The 20,209-nt window shown below is 41.9% G+C and overlaps 1 protein-coding gene and 1 non-coding gene across 4 annotated transcripts in view; one reads left to right on the top strand and one right to left on the bottom strand.

The window, feature by feature from the left end:
* CPQ (carboxypeptidase Q) overlaps positions 1-20,209 on the top strand; it is a 560,471-nt gene that overhangs the window by 527,429 nt on the left and 12,833 nt on the right. The gene's annotated exons all lie outside the window — the stretch shown is intronic.
* On the bottom strand, positions 3,240-3,315 carry MIR584-1 (microRNA mir-584-1). Its single transcript, NR_031340.1, has one exon. It is a non-coding gene; the product is annotated as a microRNA mir-584-1 (primary transcript).

Raw genomic sequence — 20,209 nt, 5'->3', positions numbered from 1 at the left:
CTGCTGGAAAAACCATAGCCTTGACTAGACAGACCTTTGCTGGCAAAGTAATGTCTCTGCTTTCTAATATGCTGTCTAGATTGGTCATAGCTTTTCTTCCAAGGAGCAAGCATCTTTTAATTTCATGGCTGCAGTCACCATCTGCAGTGGGATTTGCCCTCAAATTTTGACTCTACTGTTGAGCAGCTAAATGAACATGGGTTATTTACATCTTCTTGAACTTTTTTGCTCATCTGGGAATAAAGACTGCTAATACCCACTGCATCAGTGTGAGTTTGGGATAGAGACAGAAGAGATGGAAGTACCTGGCACACAGTAAGCTGTGTTTTTTCTTTGCCTTTCCTTGTGTGACTGTTTAAACTGCTGGGTAAACATGTTTACTCTCACAGATCTGATATATTTCCCCACATCTACGCAATATATCAAGTATTTAGTCATTCCGCCTCCTGATGCCTAGATCTCAGGGTGTGGAGTTTGTACCATCACTTGACCCGCCATTGTCTTGTTAGATACAGACAGACCTTTGTGTGACTACAATAGAGACATTATTGCCAGTTGTCAGTATTGAAATGATGCTCTCCTTCACTCTCCAGTGAAATATCTGCAGGCGTTCCTTCCCCCTTATTGAACATTTTGCAATCGCCTTTAAAAACAATGCCCTCGTCTCCCTGACCTGCCTCTCCTCCTCCCTCCCAGCCTCCTAAACCCCACCTCGTTTCCCTGTATTGTTTGCTTAATGGGCACTTTAACGAGTGTAGCATTTCCATTTTGAAACACACAGAACTCAAGACAGAAATTGGATTTCTTCCTGGACAGTTTCCATCCCTTCTCCTCGTTTACAGTTTTCGCCTTTGTTTTTCATTCTGCAACACAGCTCAAATTTGCTGAACCAGAAAGGGGTGGAAGGAGGTGTGAAAGAGAGGCAACCGCCTTCTCCTTGCTGCAGGAAGAGCTTATTAGCGACCTGCTCTCTACAAGAGACCAAGCACTCTAAAGATACTCCAGGCGCCTCTTCTGTTTCCACAAAAGCCCAAGGCCTGAGTACTCCGTGCATGACAGAATCTAATTACAGAGACAATTACGGTTACCTGGACTGCCCAACTGTTGTGTTTCATAATCAAAAGCAATACTGGCAGGTGTGAATCTGAGCCTGCTGAAAACTCAGGGAAACTACGGAACGCTTACCAACCCGAAGCAATTTTATTTTAGCCAGTGGGCCTGTGTTGCTCAGCCTTTATGTTAGCAGAAAGTTAAGGGATCTGGGGAATATACCAGGGCGCTTCTGCCAGCACATAGACATCAGTCCCCCTGTAGGAGTGTCCTCGGCTGAGTCAAGTACTCATGTTTTTGAAACTGGACTTCACAGCAATTTCAGAAAGCTCTGTGCCAGTTTTGAATTTGTTCTCTTTAAATAGTGGATCACTACCTGACTTCGACAGCCTTCATTTGGCATTTGATAAGGAGAAATTGATTTTTCTCCAGGCCCACACAGGCTGTAGATACTCGGTGAGCACAGAGTGTGCTGAGCTGGATGGAGGTGTGTATTCATACCCCTCGCCACCTGCTTCGTATTCATTCTGGCGCAGAGCTACAAATTGGCTCTCTTTCGCATCTTAGCCGGCTCTAGTTAATTTATGTCTCTACCTCTCTGCCACAGCACACTAAGGAAATAGAGTTCCCACTTTCGAAATCAGGTTTACTAAAAATGAAGCAGCACGGCAATAATTGTTCTTTTTTTTTAATAGTTAAAGAAATTCCAAGTGGAAAGCAAGAAACAGGTTCCGCAAGAGGAAGAAAAATCAGGGCGCAGAAATAAGAACAGCTCAAAAGAGAGAGGCAAATAGCAAAGAAAAGTGGGAGAGGTCGACGGGGATGCATCGGAAAGGGAGAAAGCGTCAAGCAAGGAGCAGAAGGGAACGCAGGAGACTGGAAAAGAAATGATGTGGACCTGAGAAGTGGACTCAACAAAGGAATAGAATAAGTGAAGGCCAAAGTAAGGATTAAGGAGGAAAATGTCAGAGCCAGTGAGGGCCCTAGAACTGCAGGTGACTGGGAGGATGTGGGCAGGGCTAGGAGTCCCTAGAGGGTTAGGTGTCTGCATGCCTTAGCACACGTGATGGTCAGGGAGACCGCCCTCCTGCAGATACTAACTCAGACTCAGAAATGAGAGCCAAGCAGACTCATTAACTGTGTTTGGCCAGCCTGTGATGGGCAACAGAATTTACTGATGCATATTTCAACTGAATTTTCTAACCAAGTTCTTAAATAAACAGTCACCAGATGTAACTGAAAAAGCAGAATAAGGCTTTCGATAGTGAGCATTTCTATAGGAAAATCTGAAAATCCTCTGTGTTGCTTTTTCCAAAGTTTTAGTCATTTGTGGTTTTTAACCCTGGCTAGTGTGGTAGCAACTGTTCCAGTGCTGGACTGTGCGGATCCTTCTGGTGTTTACTTTTAACATCCGCCAGGCTAGGGAGAGTGGCCAACACCTGTGGTGGCTAGAGAAGCCCCTTGGCAGGAAAGGTAACCCCACCAGTAACAAAGGGACCTTTGAGAGACTTGGGTTATAATGGGACCACCAGAAACTCCTTTCCCCGAAGTTGGGAAATCCAGAGCAGGTCTTCTCAGCCAGCCCACATTTGCAAAACCAGAATTGTCAGAGGAGGGAGCAATGGCAGGAGGCCTGAGAGAAATCTCAGGAAGGTGTCATTTGGCCGATGGCTTCAGATCCAGGGTCTGGAAACTTGGCATCACCTCCTGGCCTTGCTGTGGATCCCATGTTGGCAACTGGATATTCTGTTGAGTCTAAGAACTGATGCTCTCCTGTAGCCTGTGGATAATTTTCCATGTTGAGCAGACACCTTCTGCTATAGTTGGAGCTAAAAGTCCCCTTTGTTTATGTATTTCTTAGATAAAGTGTCTGATTCCACGATTTTTACCAATGAGTGGGAAGAGTAGCAACAATAATCGAGACTGGTTTATATTTGTCAGTAAGCTAGTCTTTCGATACCCTCTGATATTTTAATATCGTTGGGTTTCTATAGTTAGATTTCTCTACAAATTCATGAAGCCCTGTCATGCTCAAGTGTTGCTGAGAAGCTGTTCTTGTCCTGTTCCTGTCCCCCAGTCCCTTTCCAGAGTAACAGCATTACCGCCAGGCATGCAGAGTTATGGTTAGTGGTCAATTCATTGAACACATATGATTTAGCAGTCAGGGTGACCATTTGCCTGGGACTTTTCTGGCTTGAGCACTGGAAGCCTTGCATTCCAAGAAACCCCTCAGTCCCAGGCAAACCATGACGGTTGATCACCCGATCATCTTCCGTATTCTGACAGAGCCTGAAGAGACCCTAGAAGTCACAGTGATTCCTACTCAATGATTCCTTTTGAAGTGCTGGTTAAAACCGAGTCCTCTTTACCAATTTACTTTCTTTCTGATTCACACATTCCTTGGATCGGAGGAGATAATTAAATACTATGAGCAAAGATGTAATCATCAGCACTCAAGAATAAAATTAAACAAAAATACTGCTGTTTAATTTTATAAAAAGAATTGTTTAATCCTGATTGGGACTTTGAAAACTAGTCAAAGACATAAAGTGAATCACAAATCATTATTCTCCATCTGGATACTGTTTGGTACCTCAAAGAGATCATTTCTAAAATGATATCATTTCAGGAAGTTTAAAGAATGAAATACAATGAACATGCCATCATTCTATCAAGTTACACCTTTTTGAGGGGGCGGGGGAAATGGTCACAATAATGTGAAGGAATAGAAGACCAGCCTGGAAGCCAACAGATGAGGTTCTGATCCTGGCACAAGTCACTAAAGTATCACTGACCCCAGACAAATCATGCCTCCCCTGGTCCAAGCATTTTCACATTTCAAAATGAAAATATGGATAAGAACTCTTTATGGAATAGCTAGCAGAAGAGAAGTATTAGAAGTCAGGAGATTTGTATTGCAGTCTTCACACTGCATTTACAACCATGTGTCCTTTCTTGGAGGCTCAGACCTTAAAGAATTCACCTGCAATGCAGGAGACAGGGTTTGATCCTTGGGTTGGGGAGATCCCCTGGAGGAGGGCATGGAAACCCACTCCAGTCTCCTTGCCTGGAGAATCCCCATGGACAAAGGAGCCTGGTGGGCTACAGTCCACTGGGTTGTAAAGAGTTGGACAGGACTGAGTGACTGAGCACACACACAGCCTTAGACAATGAGCTAGCCTCAGTTTTATCATATGTAAAATGGAAAGTCGTTAATAAACTATATAGCAGGGTCCTTGTGAAGACCAAGTGATAATGCAAAAGCAAGGACAAATGTCACATCCTATTGTCATGTAGTATCCTTTTGATCCTAAGGCAGCATCTAACATGGGTCACAATGTGGTGCAAGTGCTGTTAAACTTTTAAATGTGGGCACAGTGGGGCCCATCACCTGCGTTGTGTGTGTGTGGGTGTGGGTGTGGGGGGGGCGGTGGTGGAGAGAGAGAAAGAGTCAATCATAATAACCAGCCATGGTCATTCATGTACATTTATACTCTGTGGTTGATTTCATGATACAACAGCAGAGTTGAATAGTTGTGTGGCCACAGAAACAGTATCACCCACCCAATCTAAAATATTTAGCCTCTAGCTCTTTACAGACTTGATGGACAAGAGTTTAGGTGAACTCCAGGAGTTGGTGATGGACAGGGAAGCCTGGCATGCTGCGATTCATGTGGTCGCAAAGAGTCGGACACGACTGAGCAACTAAACTGAACTGAACTGAGCTCTTTACAAGAGTACTTGGCTAACCCTGATTTAGCAGAAAGTTTCAAGGTTGGTATTCCAGGGTCCAGGATTCTCTTGGGTTCCATGTCACTGTAGGATATCATGCAAGTGATTTACTCTCTGGTTCTCTGGTTCTCATACTCTTCAAAAGTGCATGTGTGTGTGCTAAGCTGCTTCAGTTGTGTCTTACTCTTTGCAACCCTATGGACTGTAGCCCTCCAAGCTCCTCTGTCCATGGGTTTCTCCAGGCAAGAACACTGGAGTGGAGTGCCATGCCCTCCTCCAGTGGATCTTTCCAGCTCAGGGATCGACCCAGTGTCTCTCTCGTCTCTTATGTCTTCTGCATTGGCAAGCAGGTTCTTTACCACCAACACCACCTGGGAAACCAACTCCTCAAAAGAGGGAAATACAGATCCAACCCCATTTTTCCTCTTAGAAGTGTTGTTAAGGTAGATAAAAGAACAAGTGTGTTGGTATTTTTATGAAGGAAATATGATTTAAATTCAAGTATTATTCATAAGATGGGCTTCCCTTGTAGCTCAGTCGGTAAAGAATCTGCCTGCAGTACAGGAGACCCAGGTTGGATCCCTGGGTAGTGAAGATCCCCTGGAGAAGGAAATGGTAACCCACTCCTACAGTAGCCTTGCCTGGAAAATCTCATGGAAACAGGAGCCTGGTGGCTGCAGTCCATGGGGTCACAAAGAGTTGGGCACGACTGAGCGACTAACACTTACTTACTTACTTACTATTATTCATGGGGCAGATGCTGTTAGATGATTTGGAAGCAATAACTGGTGTGTTATTACTCAGTGATATTAGTTGTCTCATGTACATCGTGGGGGGTTACTTAGATCAGTGATAGCACACAAACCCCTGTACTGTTGTAACTCATCAAAAGCTACAATAACACACCAGAATCTGATTCAATCCACAGTATCCTGTCAAGAGAGGGAGTTTTAATTGCTTCTTTATCCCTTTATTCACTGAAGACTTTCACTAAACATTTACAAGACATGAACTTCAGATCATGCCAGCATCTCTGCTGAGGTCACCTGAGAGCTGGCCATTTTAATCCAGGACCAAGAAAGAAAAAGGACTATTCCCAAAAGAGAACAGTGGTGGTGGGGTAACAGATGGGCTGGTTTGCCAAGCAAATACCAAAGATATTTGTCTATGTTAAAATGTTAATTCATATTTGATTCCTAGACACATGACTAATAACAAGGCTGGTTAAACACATACACAAGTTAGTAACAAGCCTTTGCCTAACACATGTGAATATTAAGACCTCCTCTTTCTCAAGAATCCCCTCAAAGACCCAGAGAGGAGCTCCCTAAAGGAACAACTCTTAATATGTCTCAAAGCAGCCAGCTAAGTCTTAGCTAAGTCACCCCTGCTCTTTGAAAGTACCATTGGCTCAGGAGCAGCCCATTTACACACCCTACATACAAATCTCTAGATTTATGGCAGAGACAAATCAGTGAGCAATCACATGCTGTATAAAAGAAGTCTTCACTTTACCAGCAGATTCACTGCTGTGCTCCTTTAACTGATGTATTGCCAGTGGTGCAGTTCTAATAAAATCTCATTGTTAGAACAGCAGCACACATATGCTTTTTCATTGCCAACCTAGATGGAAATATGGAGAGCAGGGTGCACTTAAGTCCCCTTAGATCTTAATGCAGCTTTTGTCAAGGTCCTTTGTTCTCGGGCTAGGAGCTTACTGTTACTTATTACTTACAATAGGCTGGGAGAGATGGAGGTCCGCGATTCTTTAATACAGCAACAATGAAACAATATCATGTGCTTTCACTGATTAACCTACTCTGATTATCTGCATGAGATTCCAAAAAAGTGAAGGATCAGTCATACAGGAATAAGCTACCTGGCCCTTTGAAGACAAGTCATCATAATATTAGAAATAGCACTAGTATGGAGTATCATCATGTGCCAAGCAGTATTTTAACTCATTCAGTTCAGTTCAGTTCATTCAGTTGTATCCATCTCCCTGTGACTCCATGGACTGCAGCACGCCAGGCCTCCCTGTCTATCACCGACTCCCAGAGCTTACTCAGATTCATGTCCATTGAGTTGATGATGGCATCCAACCATCTCATCCTCTGCCATCCCCTTCTCCTCTCGCTCTCAATCTTTCCTAGCCTCAGGGTCTTCTTCAGTGAGTCAGTTCTTCACATCAGGTGGCCAAAGTATTGGAGTTTCAGCTTCAGCATCAGTCCTTCCAATGAAGACCTAGGACTGATCTCCTTTAGGATGGACTGGTTTGATCTTGCAATCCAAGTGACTCTCAAGAGCCTTCTCCAACACCACAGTTCAAAAGCATCAATTCTTCAGCACTCAGCTTTCTGTATAGTCCAACTCTCACATCCATACATGACTACTGGAAAAACTGTAGCTTTGACTTGATGGACCTTTGTCGGCAAAGTAATGTCTCTGCTTTTTAATATGCTGTCTAGGTCACAGCTTTTCTTCCAAGGAGCAAGCGTCTTTTAATTTCATGGCAGTCACCATCTGCAGTGATTTTGGAGCCCAGAAAAATAAAGTCTGACACTGTTTCCATTGTTTCCCCCACCTATTTGCTATGAAGTGATGGGACCAGATGCCATGATCTTCGTTTTCTGAATGTTGAGTTTTAAGCCAACTTTTTCACTCTCCTCTTTCACTTTCATCAAGAGGCTCTTTAGTTCTTCTTCACTTTCTGCCATAAGGGTGGTGTCATCTGCATATCTAAGGTCATTGATATTTCTCCCAGCAATCTTGATTCCAGCTTGTGCTTCTTCCAGCCCAGCGTTTCTCATGATACACTCTGCATAGAAGTTAAACAAGCAGGGTGACAATAGACAGTCTTGACGTACTCCTTTCCCAATTTGGAACCAGTCTGTTTTTCCATGTCCAGTTCTAACTGTTGCTTCTTCACCTGCATACAGATTTCTCAAGAGGCAGGTAAAGTGGTCTGATATTCCCATCTCTTGAAGAATTTTCCACAGTTTATTGTGATCCACACAGTCAAAGGCTTTGGCATAGTCAATAAAGCAGAAGTAGATATTTTTCTGGAACTCTTGTTTCTTCGATGATCCAACAGATGCTGGCAATTTGATCTCCGGTTCCTCTGCCTTTTCTAAAACCAGCTTAAACATCTGAAAGTTCATGGTTCAGGTACTGTTGAAGCCTGGCTTGGAGAATTTTAAGCATTACTTTACTAGCATATGAGAAGAGTGCAATTGTGTGGTAGTTTGAGCATTCCTGGGCATTGCCTTTCTTTGGGATTGGAATGAAAACTGACCTTTTCCAGTCCTGTGGCCACTGATGAGTTTTCCAAATTTGCTGTCATATTGAGTGCAGCACTTTCACAGCATCATCTTTTAGGATTTGAAATAGCTCACTGGAATTCCATCACCTCTACTAGCTTTGTTTGTACTGATGCTCCTTAAGGCCCATTTGTCTTCACATTCCAGGGTGTCTGACTCTAGGTGAGTGATCACACCATCGTGGTTATCTGGGTCATGATCTTTTTTGTACAGTTCTTCTGTGTATTCTTGCCACCTCTTCTTAATACTTTCTGCCTCTGTTAGACCCATACCATTTATGCCCTTTATTGTGCCCATCTTTGCATGAAATGTTCCCTTGGTATCTCTAATTTTCTTGAAGAGATCTCTAGTTTTTCCCATTCTATTGTTTTCCTCTATTTCTTTGCACTGATCGCTGAGGAAGGCTTTCTTATCTCTCCTTGGTATTCTTTGGAACTCTGCATTCAAATGGGTATATCATTCCTTTTCTCCTTGCCTTTAGCTTCTCTTCTTTTCTCAACTATTTGTAAGACCTCCTCAGACAACCGTCTTGCCTTTTTGCATTTCTTTTTCTTGGGGATGGTCTTGATCACTGCCTCCTGTACAATGTCATGACTCTCTGTCCATAGTTCTTCAGGCACTCTATCAAATCTAATCCCTTGAATCTATTTGTTACTTCCACTGTATAATCTTAAGGGATTTGATTTAGGTCATACCTGAATGGTCTAGTGGTTTTCCCTACTTTCTTCAATTTAAGTTTACATTTCACAATAAGGAGTTTATGATCTGAGCTGCAGTCAGCTCCCAGTCTTGTTTTTGCTGACTGTATAGAGCTTCTCCATCTTGGGCTATAAAGAATATAATGAATCTGATTTCGGTATTGACCATCTGGTGATGTCCATGTGTAGAGTCTTCTAACTCGTTAGCTCACTGAAACTCAAAGAAACCCCAAAGCTAGGTTATTAGCATTCCTATAGTATAGATGGGAAAATTAAGGCACAGAGAAGCAAAATACCCTTCCCCATCTCACAGGCTGATACATGCAGTCAGGGTTCACACTCAGAGAGGCTGGCTTTATAATTTGTGCTATTGACCACTGTGCTATATTGACAAGTAAAGTAACTGTCAGATGCTGGAATGTAGGACCCTATGACATATTTTATACCTTCAAGAAGCTGTAAGTATATCTACTTCAAGCCATAGGAGAGAAACTTAGACTTGCCCTTGCCATAAAAAAAAGAAGAAACTAGAAAACTAGACAAATGTATCGAACAACTTTAAAACAGGGCAGTGAGGACTGTGATCCCTGGATTAAAGAAAGCAAAAGATGACCTCTGTATTGCCCTAGTTTTCTGTCATGAGGCAGGAAGGGAACACCCAAGCACAATCCAGTGAACTCACTGAGTTACAGAGATAGGAGCTCAGGGAGTCTGGAGGAGCTGTGTTTTGTAGGACAGAGTACCAGAGCAAGGAGCTACACAGAAAAGTGGCTCCAGAAATCTGCATAAGGGTCCCCTTGAGTCTTTTGCTGCATACTAAGCTGAGCATGCATAGAATAAAATTCCACAAGAATCAGCAGAGAACAGCTATCAAGAAGCTGAAGGCTGAACAATTCCCAGAGACCACAGGGCTAGGAAAATTTTACATTTTGATCAGCCAAAAACTGGATCAAGCTTGTTGAATATGTGGTACATTCAATGGAAGAACAAAGAAGAAGTGACACAAATGCAAAACAAGATTGTGGACTAAAATTCAAGCATATCAATAATTACATAAACATAAGCAGACCAAACCCTTCAATTAGAAGACAGAGATTGTCAAACTGAACAAAAACTTAGACTTCCATATATGCTATTTGCAGAAAGCACACTTTAAAGACACAAGTAGGTTAAAAGTAAGGGGATGAATAAAAGATATACAACAAATTCTGAACATGTGAAGACCATAATAACTGTACTACCCATAAAAATAACTGTCAAAATAAAGAATGTTATTGTAGAAAAGGGACATCTTGTAATCATAAAATAGTCTGTTCATCAGTAAGGCATACAAGTCTTAAATGTGAATGCACTCAATTACAGAGCTTTGAAAATACATGAAAAAAAAAAAGACAACAGAACTGAAAGAAGAGCCAAATAGATAGTTATGGTTGGAAATGTCAACACTCATTTTTTAATGATGTTAGAAAAATTAGATAGGAAGTCAGTATGGGTAAGGAAGACTCAAACACACTATCAACCCACATGATCAAATTGATATTATGGGATAATGAATTCAGTAATAACAGAATGCACATTCTTATTTTAAATTGCACATGGAGCATATACCATGATAAAGTATATGCTGAGTCATTAAAAGCAATCTCAATGAATTTAAAGGCACTGAAATCATGTTTGCTGACCACCATGGAATTAAATAAGAAGTCAAAAGCAGGAAGGTATTAAGAACATGCCCAAATAAATAAAAATTAAACAGCATTCATGGGTCAAAGAAGAAATCACATGGAAAATTAGAAATTGTTTAGGATCTTCTTGATAATAATACAACATATCAAAATGTGTGGGATGAAGTTAAAGTAGTGCTTTATTGTACAAAATGATAGGCTGACTCTAAAATCTACACAGAAATGCTGTGGACCTAGGCTACCGAACAATTTTGAAAAAGAAGAAAAATGTTGGAGGACTTACTCTACCTGATTTTGAAATTGTCCTGTCTACAACAATTAGAGCAGTGTGGTATATTGGCATAAGAATAGACAGACAAATCAATAGCAGAGAGCAGAGAATCCAAAAATAGGTACATATATACATTATCACATAAATTTTAAAAAGCACTACATTCACAAAGAACATACATAAATGCCCGATAATTCGATCAAAAGGTGCTTGACATTATTAGTTGTCTTAGAAATCTAAATTCAAATGAAGATGAGACTTTCCTACATATTCAATGGCCAATGAAAAAAAAAAGAACAAACTATGCAACAGTATAGGTGAACTCCAAAATCATCATGTTAAACAAAAGAAGCGAAACACTACTGCTAAGTCACTTCAGTCGTGTCCGACTCTGCGCGACCCCATAGACGGCAGCCCACCAGGCTCCCCCGTCCCTGGGATTCTCCAGGCAAGAACACTGGAGTGGGTTGCCATTGCCTTCTCCAATGCATGAAAGTGAAAAGTGAAAGTGAAGTCGCTCAGTCGTGTCCAACCCTCAGCGACCCCATGGACTGCAGCCCACCAGGCTCCTGTCCATGGGATTTTCCAGGCAAGGGTACTGGAGTGGGGTGCCAACTGCAAAATGTATAATTCCATTCATGTGACATTTTAGGAAAGACGTATGCAATCTATACTGCCTGGAAACAGATCAGTGGTTGCCTGATGCTAAAGGTAGAAAGGAATGAACTAAAAGCGGAACTTTTAGTAGCAGTGGAACTGTTCTACAGCTTGATTGCGGCGGGAGTTACACAAGTGTGTACGTTTGTCAGAACCTGAAGAATGAATACTTAACATGGGTATATTTTATAATACACAGATTATATATAAAAGAAGCTAAATATTTGTTGCATAAACAATATTAGCACTTACTATTGTCTAACTCTTTCCCAAAGTTATACAGTACATTGAATTCCTTTAGTTAATCTGAAAAGTCGGAGGTTAGCATGGGTTGTCTTGGTCTGATTGAATATTATAATTGAAGTTGACCTGTTTATCCACTGAGCTCCTTCAGAACTTTGGATCTCATGTTTTAGTTCTTGGTGTGCATGTCTTAGCTCCCTTAGTTGGGCCTCCTAAAGCACAGGGGCTTGGTATAATTGTAACAGTTCTTTGCTTAAAACTTGCCCCGAAGCTCGTTTTATGAATGTAGTTAATGCTAAATGAATGCATTACTGGAGACCAACTGGGTTGGGCCACTTTGGAAGGTCCCAAGTTCCCTGTCGATAGAGCAGTTTAAGAGAAGACTGAGTGACTCTACATTAAAAATGCTGCAAGGTGACTCAAACGTCAGATGGTGGTTGGACTCGAGGAGTTCTCTCCCGTCTCTGACTTATGTAAAAACAACGCTTCCAGGATGAGGTGTTTCCCCACAGAGAGAAGAGATTCTAAAAATTAAGAGGAATAGTACCCATCCTGACAATCCACTGACCACAGGTAGAGAGGGGTTCACCCTGAGACAACAGAGTGGGATCCAGTGTCTGTTACCAAGCAAGTGAGGTTTAATTATAAGCAAGAGAAGGATCTAATTCTGAAATGTACAAACCCGATAGTCTATTATGAAATCTAATGGAAGGAACTTCAAAAAACACAGATTCATGTGAGAAGTTCCCTAGAAAGAAAAGATTGTGCTGATGTGGGCATGGACCACCTGAAGATGGGGAAGATGGCAGATTTATAGAATTGCCCTTTCACCCCACTCTGTGAAGGCAAGACTCCTCACTCCTATGGACCTTCATCCTTAAGATGAAGGAATGGATTCAGCACAACATAAAAAGTTCTGCACATCCTCTCATCAGACTGTTTTGCTTAAAATTGTCATTAAAATCTTTAAGTCTAAGTTTATTCATCTGCAAAATTTCTATAAAAATAATTATAGAATCTTCATGATTTGATAAGATCTTGCATGTTTAGTTAAATCCATTGCACATAGAAAGTACTTAGTAAGTCCTGGCTATGAAAATGATTATGATTTATTATCTTTCTCATCATTAAATAATATGTCATTGTACCCCGCCAATACTCCAAAGACAATAAGTAGAAGTACCATGTCCAGTCTGTACCATGCCCAGAGCAAACCAGCCTGTGCCGCCCTCTAACGTCCTCTAATCCTTCAGTTCAGTTCAGTTCAGTTGCTCAGTCGTGTCTGACTCTTTGTGACCCCATGAATCACAGCACGCCAGGCCTCCCTGTCCATCACCAACTCCCGGAGTTCACTCAGACTCACGTCCATCGAGTTTGGCATCAGTGATGCCATCCAGCCATCTCATCCTCTGTCGTCCCCTTCTGCCCCCAATCCCTCCCAGCATCAGAGTCTTTTCCAATGAGTCAACTCTTCACATGAGGTGGCCAAAGTATTGGAATTTCAGCTTTAGCATCAGTCCTTCCAATGAATTAATTAGTTAGTTAGTTAGTAAAGGACAGCATTCTTTCCTTTCCACCTTTTGTCAAGAATTCTGAAGACTCTAAGAAAAGTGACTTCAGAAGGTGAACCAACTGGACTCCTGGTGTTACTTATAAACTCTGCCCTGGAAATTATTTTCGGGTCTGTAGCAGCAAATCTCAAGTACCATTCACCTTGCCCATAAAGCTGGAGTCTGAGTAGAAAGGATGGGACAGCTAAGAACATGCTGTCTCACAAAGTAGCGTTAGCTTCCTTTTTCATCATCAGCCTTTTTAAAAGAACACACAGAAATGTATAAATTGTGGTTTATCTCACAACAGGAGCATCTAATCAAACGTACTGTAATTATATGTTGGGTGGCTACCGAGAATAATCACTGTTTCTTCATGATAAGGATGGTCCTAAGAATTACATTAATGAGAGTGAACTGTAATAGCATTGGGAATTCAGCTACATTTAAATGTTAAATTTACATCTCGGCCTTGTAGATTCCCCATAAATTGATTACTGTGGGCCAGGATCTTTTCCTGAGCATTGGCATTTAATGGATATTCCTTGAATTGATGCTTTACTTTAAGTGAAACGTGTTTGCATTAAAAGCATATTCATTTCCCAGTCTCCTCCTTACACATTTGTTTCCTTTGTTTTGGAATCCACAAAGCCTTTGATGTTTAGCTCATTTGTCCCGCTCACTGCATAATGATTTTTAGAAGGTTATACTTTAAAAGGTTTTGTGTTTTTTTAAAAATGACATCCCTTTAGCAGATAGTCAATTAATGGGGCTGCGTTTAACTGCCAAATGGGAGCCAGCCAGGTGACCAAGAAAGAAAAAGGCTATTGGTGTAAATAAAAGAGCGCATTAGAGTAACTGAGCCAATATTCACCAAATTTTTCACCAGTGTCCATCTCTAAGTTTGCTTGCTCCGTCTTCAAGGGTTATGGTTTGAGGCAGGACTGTTCACCATGTTTCTATTTTCCTTGTAGTTCTTTCCCCAGAAGCTGGTGTGGAGAAAATTTGACTATATTTTGCAGTTTTATTCAAGTGGTTTGTGATCTTTTTGAAATCAATTGACTTACACAAAAGTGTGGACATACTTATTTTGGATAAATCCATGCTATCTGACATATAAACAAACAATAAAGAATCAAAAGGAGTCTAGAGGTGCTCCCTCCCAGATCAATTTTCCTCATTGGCCTGGGCTGCCTGTAAACTGATTCACAAGGTATCATTCTCACTTTTCTGGATTTTGATTGCATGTTATTCGATAGCGGTGTTGGTGTTTAGTTGCCCAGTCATGTCCTACTCTTTGTGACCCCATGGACTGCAGCATGCCAGGCCTCTCTGTCCTTCACCATCTCTCAAAGTTTGCCCAAGTTTATGTCCATTTCATTGGTGATGCCATCCAGCAATCTCATCCTCTGACACCCTCTTCTCCTTCTGCCCTCAAACTTTCCCAGCATCAGGGACTTTTCCGATGAGTCAGCTGTTTGCATCAGATGACCAAAGTACTGGAGTTTCAGCTTCAGCATCAGTCCCTCCAATGAGTATTCAAGGTTGATTTCCCTTAAGATTGACTGGTTTGATATCCTTGCTGCCCAAGGGACTTTCAGGAGTTTTCTCTAGCACCACAGTTAGTGTTACTTTTTATTATTTTTAATGCTGCTATCTTTTCAGATGAGATTTTTTTTTTAGTAGTAAAGCTTTCTTCTGTATATTTCCTATTTTCTGTTGTACAACTTCCCATGACCTTCACATTATGATATCCAAAAACGAAAAAGCCATCTTGGTACAGACTCTTGGTCCCTCTAGCCCAGAATTCTACTGCTGACAATAGCCCCCAAAGCCATTTTGTGGAGGACTTGGCTGCCCACCTTGCCATGACCCCTAAAATTTGGAGTGCACACTCTAAAATAATGTCATAACTCTTTGTAACCCAACATGGCTCGATCAGCTCTGAATTTAGTTAGATCCCTTTCAGTTCAGTTCAGTTCAGTCACTCAGTCATGTCCGACACTTTGCAACCCCATGAATCGCAGCATGCCAGGCCTCCCTGTCCATCACCAACTCCCGGAGTTCACTCAGACTCACGTCCATCGAGTCGGTGATGCCATCCAGCCATCTCATCCTCTGTCATCCCCTTCTCCTCCTGCCCCCAATCCCTCCCAGCATCAGAGTCTTTTCCAATGAGTCAACTCTTCACATGAGGTGGCCAAAGTACTGGAGTTTCAGCTTTAGCATCATTCCTTCCAAAGAACACCCAGGACTGATCTCCTTTAGAATGGACTGGTTGGATCTCCTTGAAGTCCAAGGGACTCTCAAGAGTCTTCTCCAACACCACAGTTCAAAAGCATCAATTCTTCAGCGCTCAATTTTCTTCACAGTCCAACTCTCACATCCATACATGACCACTGGAAAAACCATAGCCTTGACTAGATGGACCTTTGTTGGCAAAATAATGTCTCTGCTTTTTAATATGCTATCTAGGGTGGCCGTAACTTTCCTTCCAAGGAGTAAGCATATTTTAATTTCATAGCTGCAATCAGCATCTACAGTGATTTTGGAGCCCCCCAAAATAAAGTCTGACTCTGTTTCCACTGTTTCCCCATCTATTTCCCATGAAGTGATGGTACCGGATGCCATGATCTTAGTTTTCTGAATGTTGAGCTTTAAGCCAACTTTTTCACTGTCCTCTTTCACTTTCATCAAGGGACAATTTTAGCCTGGGTGGGGGCAGGCAGGAGAGGGGAAATGGAGATCCACAGTGTAACTTGAAGGGCCAGTGTGGGTTCTCAAAACTGATTCCAATTCCCAAAGGTGATACCAATCCTCAGGTGGGCTGCCTTGAGCAGTGAGAAGTACCCAGCTGCTTCTGTTCTTCGTCTCACAGCCAGTTAGATCCCTGTGCACGGTAACACTTAGATCCCAATGCACGGCAATGCACGGCAGAACGTTCCCTTCAGTCCTGCAGCAAGTGGACCCTTCTGATTGTCGGCATAGTTTTATCAAAGTTTCTTTGAATGGGTGAAATACCCCCTTCTCCTTTTTTGTAACTTTTTAAAAACCTATTTAAAGATTGTAAAAACAATACAACTCTTCCTTTTATGAAAACTATGACCTCTTTTTCCCGATAGACTGTAGGGAAGTGCTTTAGTGCTTTAATATTAATAACAAAGTTTTTTTTAAAGTAAATTTTACAGATCCGCCAAGCTGGCCATGTGGCAGTGAGTATCACTAATCAGAGGTTTGTAGAGTCTCCCTTGCAGCCTCTCTCATGAATGGACATCTTCCTATCGACCTGTTGCCCTCCAGAACAGTAGTCATTTACCGTGGCTCTCTCCAGCTGCCCCAGCATTCCTGCAATACCCCTGCCAGCCAGGCTTCCAGAGTCACTCATACTCAGTACAGGAAGCAGGTCTAGCACATGTCCATGCAAGACTCCCAACTTCTCTCATTCCTTTGTGTCTACTTGCCAAGAGAATGGAGGTGGCAAGCAGAAACAAAGGCCTGTATCTACTAACAGCTGTCTTCCACTGCACATGCAGCTTTGTAACCTTTATATATCTGTATCCAGAAATCAAAATCTTTCCATTAGAACACAACTGTAGAAAACCAGGATGATTTTAAGGCTTTCATTATAAACTCCACCCTGGCACCAATTTTTAGAGTCTTTCCAAGTATGAAGACCCATGTGCATTGAATGTTCTCACAGGGTACTCTGTCAGAGATGGTTTTTACTGATGTTTTCTTAGGAGCATCATTCTCAGGCATGGAGAGAACTGCAGAAAGGCATTTATAAGAGTCACACTGACTCAGATAGGTGGGAGCTTTATTGACATCAGGTCATGAAAGAAGAATGGGCAATCATTTCTATATGAACAAAGGGGGATTGATAAATTAAGACTGACAAGTAAACATGAGTAAGATTCAAAATTACACCTCTCAGAAGAAGTGTCAATATTAGTTTGAGTTGCAAAACAAGGTAGATGGAGAGAGTGGTGTTCTTTATCGCTACATATGGAAGCTATGACTACACATGCACATATATAAAATTACAAACTCCAAGATAAGGAACCAATCATAGATGAATGTGGTTGTACTTTTAAGGTTTCTAGGCAAGTGGTATTAAATTATAATTTTCTGAACAGAAAAATCATGACTCATGGGGAAGGTGCAAGGCAAGTCAGGAGAGAAATCAGGATATTAAGAGGTGGGTGGTAGATGCTGAAGACAAGTCCAATTTTATACACACACACACACGTGTGTTTTTCTATATAGAGAGAGATACACATATTGATATATACACATACATTTACATTAACATGTGTGTGTCTGTGTATAAAATTTGCTTTTCTTTTCCCCCCAACAGTCCTCATAACCGGGGACCATACAGGGAGAAGGCAGAAGACCAGCCTTACGCTGGTGACCACTTTGCCCAGTGCTTTTAGAGTAATCATGGATGAAATCATAGACGGATCCATGAGTCACTGAACTTTGGAGAAGAAACACGAATGTGATTATTTCTTTAAGGCTTAAGGTTGTAGATGGGTGGTATTAAAGTATAACTTTCTAAAAGGTAAAATCATGATTCACATGCAAATCAAAAATGAACGCATGTCACGTCAAAGATTTTATTCAATTCATTCATTAATATGAGAATCAGTAAGATATTCTCACTAATTCAAAGAGCATTTGAGAAACTGTTTGTGATTTAATAAATATTAACCTAAGATTGCCAAGTTAGATAAAAACTTGTTAACTGGTTAATGTTTTAGAGGCCAATAAACTATAAACTTCGGAACTAACTGTTTTATGGGACAGAAATAATTTTCATCTTTGCTAGACTAAATATCCCAGAGAAGGCGATGGCACCCCACTCCAGTACTCTTGCCTGGAAAATCCCAGGGATGGGGGAGCCTGGTGGGCTGCCGTCTATGGGGTCACACAGAGTCCGACATGACTGAGCGACTTCACTTTCACTTTTCACTTTCATGCATTGGAGAAGGAAATGGCAACCCACTCCAATGTTCTTGCCTGGAGAATCCCAGGGACAGGGGAGCCTAGTGGGCTGCCATCTATGGGGTCGCACAGAGTCGGACACGACTGAAGTGACTTAGCAGCAGCAGCAGCAGACTAAATATCTATGAGTTAACATAAAACATCACTAAGTCTGGGGACCTTTAATGAGTAGTAAGCAACGAGTCAAACTAAGTACGTCATCCTAGATAATCTTCACATGGACTTTGCCCCTGAATGACATTGGAAGTATATACTACCCACCTTTTTGCTTTATTTTCAACTTGTGGATAGTTTCCATAACAGTGGTGAAAAGTAAAGGAACATATTGAGTAGTACAGACTAGAGTGTTTAGATCCCAGCTTATACATGAAATATCCCATGTTTTTGGTAACAAGAATCTTCTTGTCTTTCACCAAGGCAGCAAGTGAGAGGAGAATCCCCAGAAAATAGGATTTTCTTAGCAAAATTGCTACAGAGGCAGAGAATGCAGTCAGTATATATCTCTACTTTTGCTCCATTGCTGCTGCTGCTGCTAAGTTGCTTCGAGTCGTGTCCAACTCTGCGACCCCAGAGACGGCAGTCCACCAGGCTCCCTTGTCCCTGGGATTCTCTAGGCAAGAACACTGGAGTGGGTTGCCATTTCCTTCTCCAAAGCGTGAAAGTGAAGTCGCTCAGTCGTGTCCGACTCCTAACGACCCCATGGACTGCAGCCTACCAGGCTCCTCCATCCATGGGATTTTCCAGGCAAGAGTACTGGAGTAGGGTGCCATTGCCCCATTAGATGTTTAATAATTCATTCATTTATCCATTCAGTGATCCAACATAGAGTTACTGAGTGCTTACTACCTGCCAGGCATCGGGGATTAGAGTGAAAAAGACAAAGCCCTTGCTCTTACTTTCTAATGGGAAAACCAGGCAGCAAATAATGAAATCATTATAAGACTAACATAGATTTAGGTAGTAGAAATTGCTATGAAAAGTGAGGGGAAAGAAGCAGGGTAAGGGGATAATGAATGATCAGAGGGGAGGGGTGGGTTTTAGGTGGGATGGGTTTCAGCTCCTGGGAGGACTGGCAGGCCCTGCAGGTGCGGCCCAGCGGGAACAGAGGGCGTGGTGGCAGGAGGGCTTCTGCCTTCATCTCTGACAAGTAGTCCCAGGCCGCCTGGGCCCACTGTCAGGACGTGATTGAGTCTTCACTCTAGTTCATGGCCCAAGATACCTCTAGCTTGAACTTCCATCTCCTTGTCATGAAGCAAAATAGGGATGGGAGACTAGTGCTGAGAGTGGAGCAAACCACACGCACAGTTCTCCACCAGGGAAAACAAAAACTCTTAGCAGGTGTGCTGGGGTAGGGCAGGGGGAGAAGGCGCAGAAAACTGGCTAGGAGCAGAGCTTTCAAGTCAGAGACACCTGGATTTGAATCCCATCTCTATCACTTACTACCATGTGACTCCAGTTATTTAAATCAATTTTCCATGTGTCAATGAGGCATGATGGTCATTCTCTCATGGCGTCACTTGGAAAATTAAATGAAATAAACTCCAAAAAGCCCTAGGCACACTGGAAGTCCTCAACAAATAGTATTGTTCCTGTCATCCCTACAGTTTTGGAGAGCCTGTAGTGCTATCTTCATGAAGCAGTAATTAATTAGTCTTATTACAGCCATACAGTTCTTCAGCTTAATGGGAAGACGAATCATTATCACAGAGTTTAGGTACATGTGAACTGGAGGTCCTCCAGATATGTGGGTGTTGACCTTTGATCTGTGGTCAAAATGATCCCAGCCACCAATCCAAGTTTTCCAAAGAGATGAAACAAGGAAGGTCTTAGTGACACTTGAAACGTTTTAGCACATACTTGGAAATTCCTGGGTGAGAATTTAGAAAGTAAAATTATAATCCTTTTCATGGAGTTTTGATCTGGGATGTTTTTCCAGTTCTGCTCCTGTCCTGTCCTTTCCTTTGTTTTACTGTTCTTTTCTCTTGTAAGTTGCTTC

The sequence above is a fragment of the Bos taurus genome, chromosome 14 (genome assembly GCF_002263795.3).
Source record: "Bos taurus isolate L1 Dominette 01449 registration number 42190680 breed Hereford chromosome 14, ARS-UCD2.0, whole genome shotgun sequence".
NCBI classification, from domain to species: Eukaryota; Metazoa; Chordata; class Mammalia; order Artiodactyla; family Bovidae; genus Bos; species Bos taurus.
Note: the sequence above shows the minus strand (reverse complement) of the source record. Positions and strands in the feature narration are given on the sequence as shown.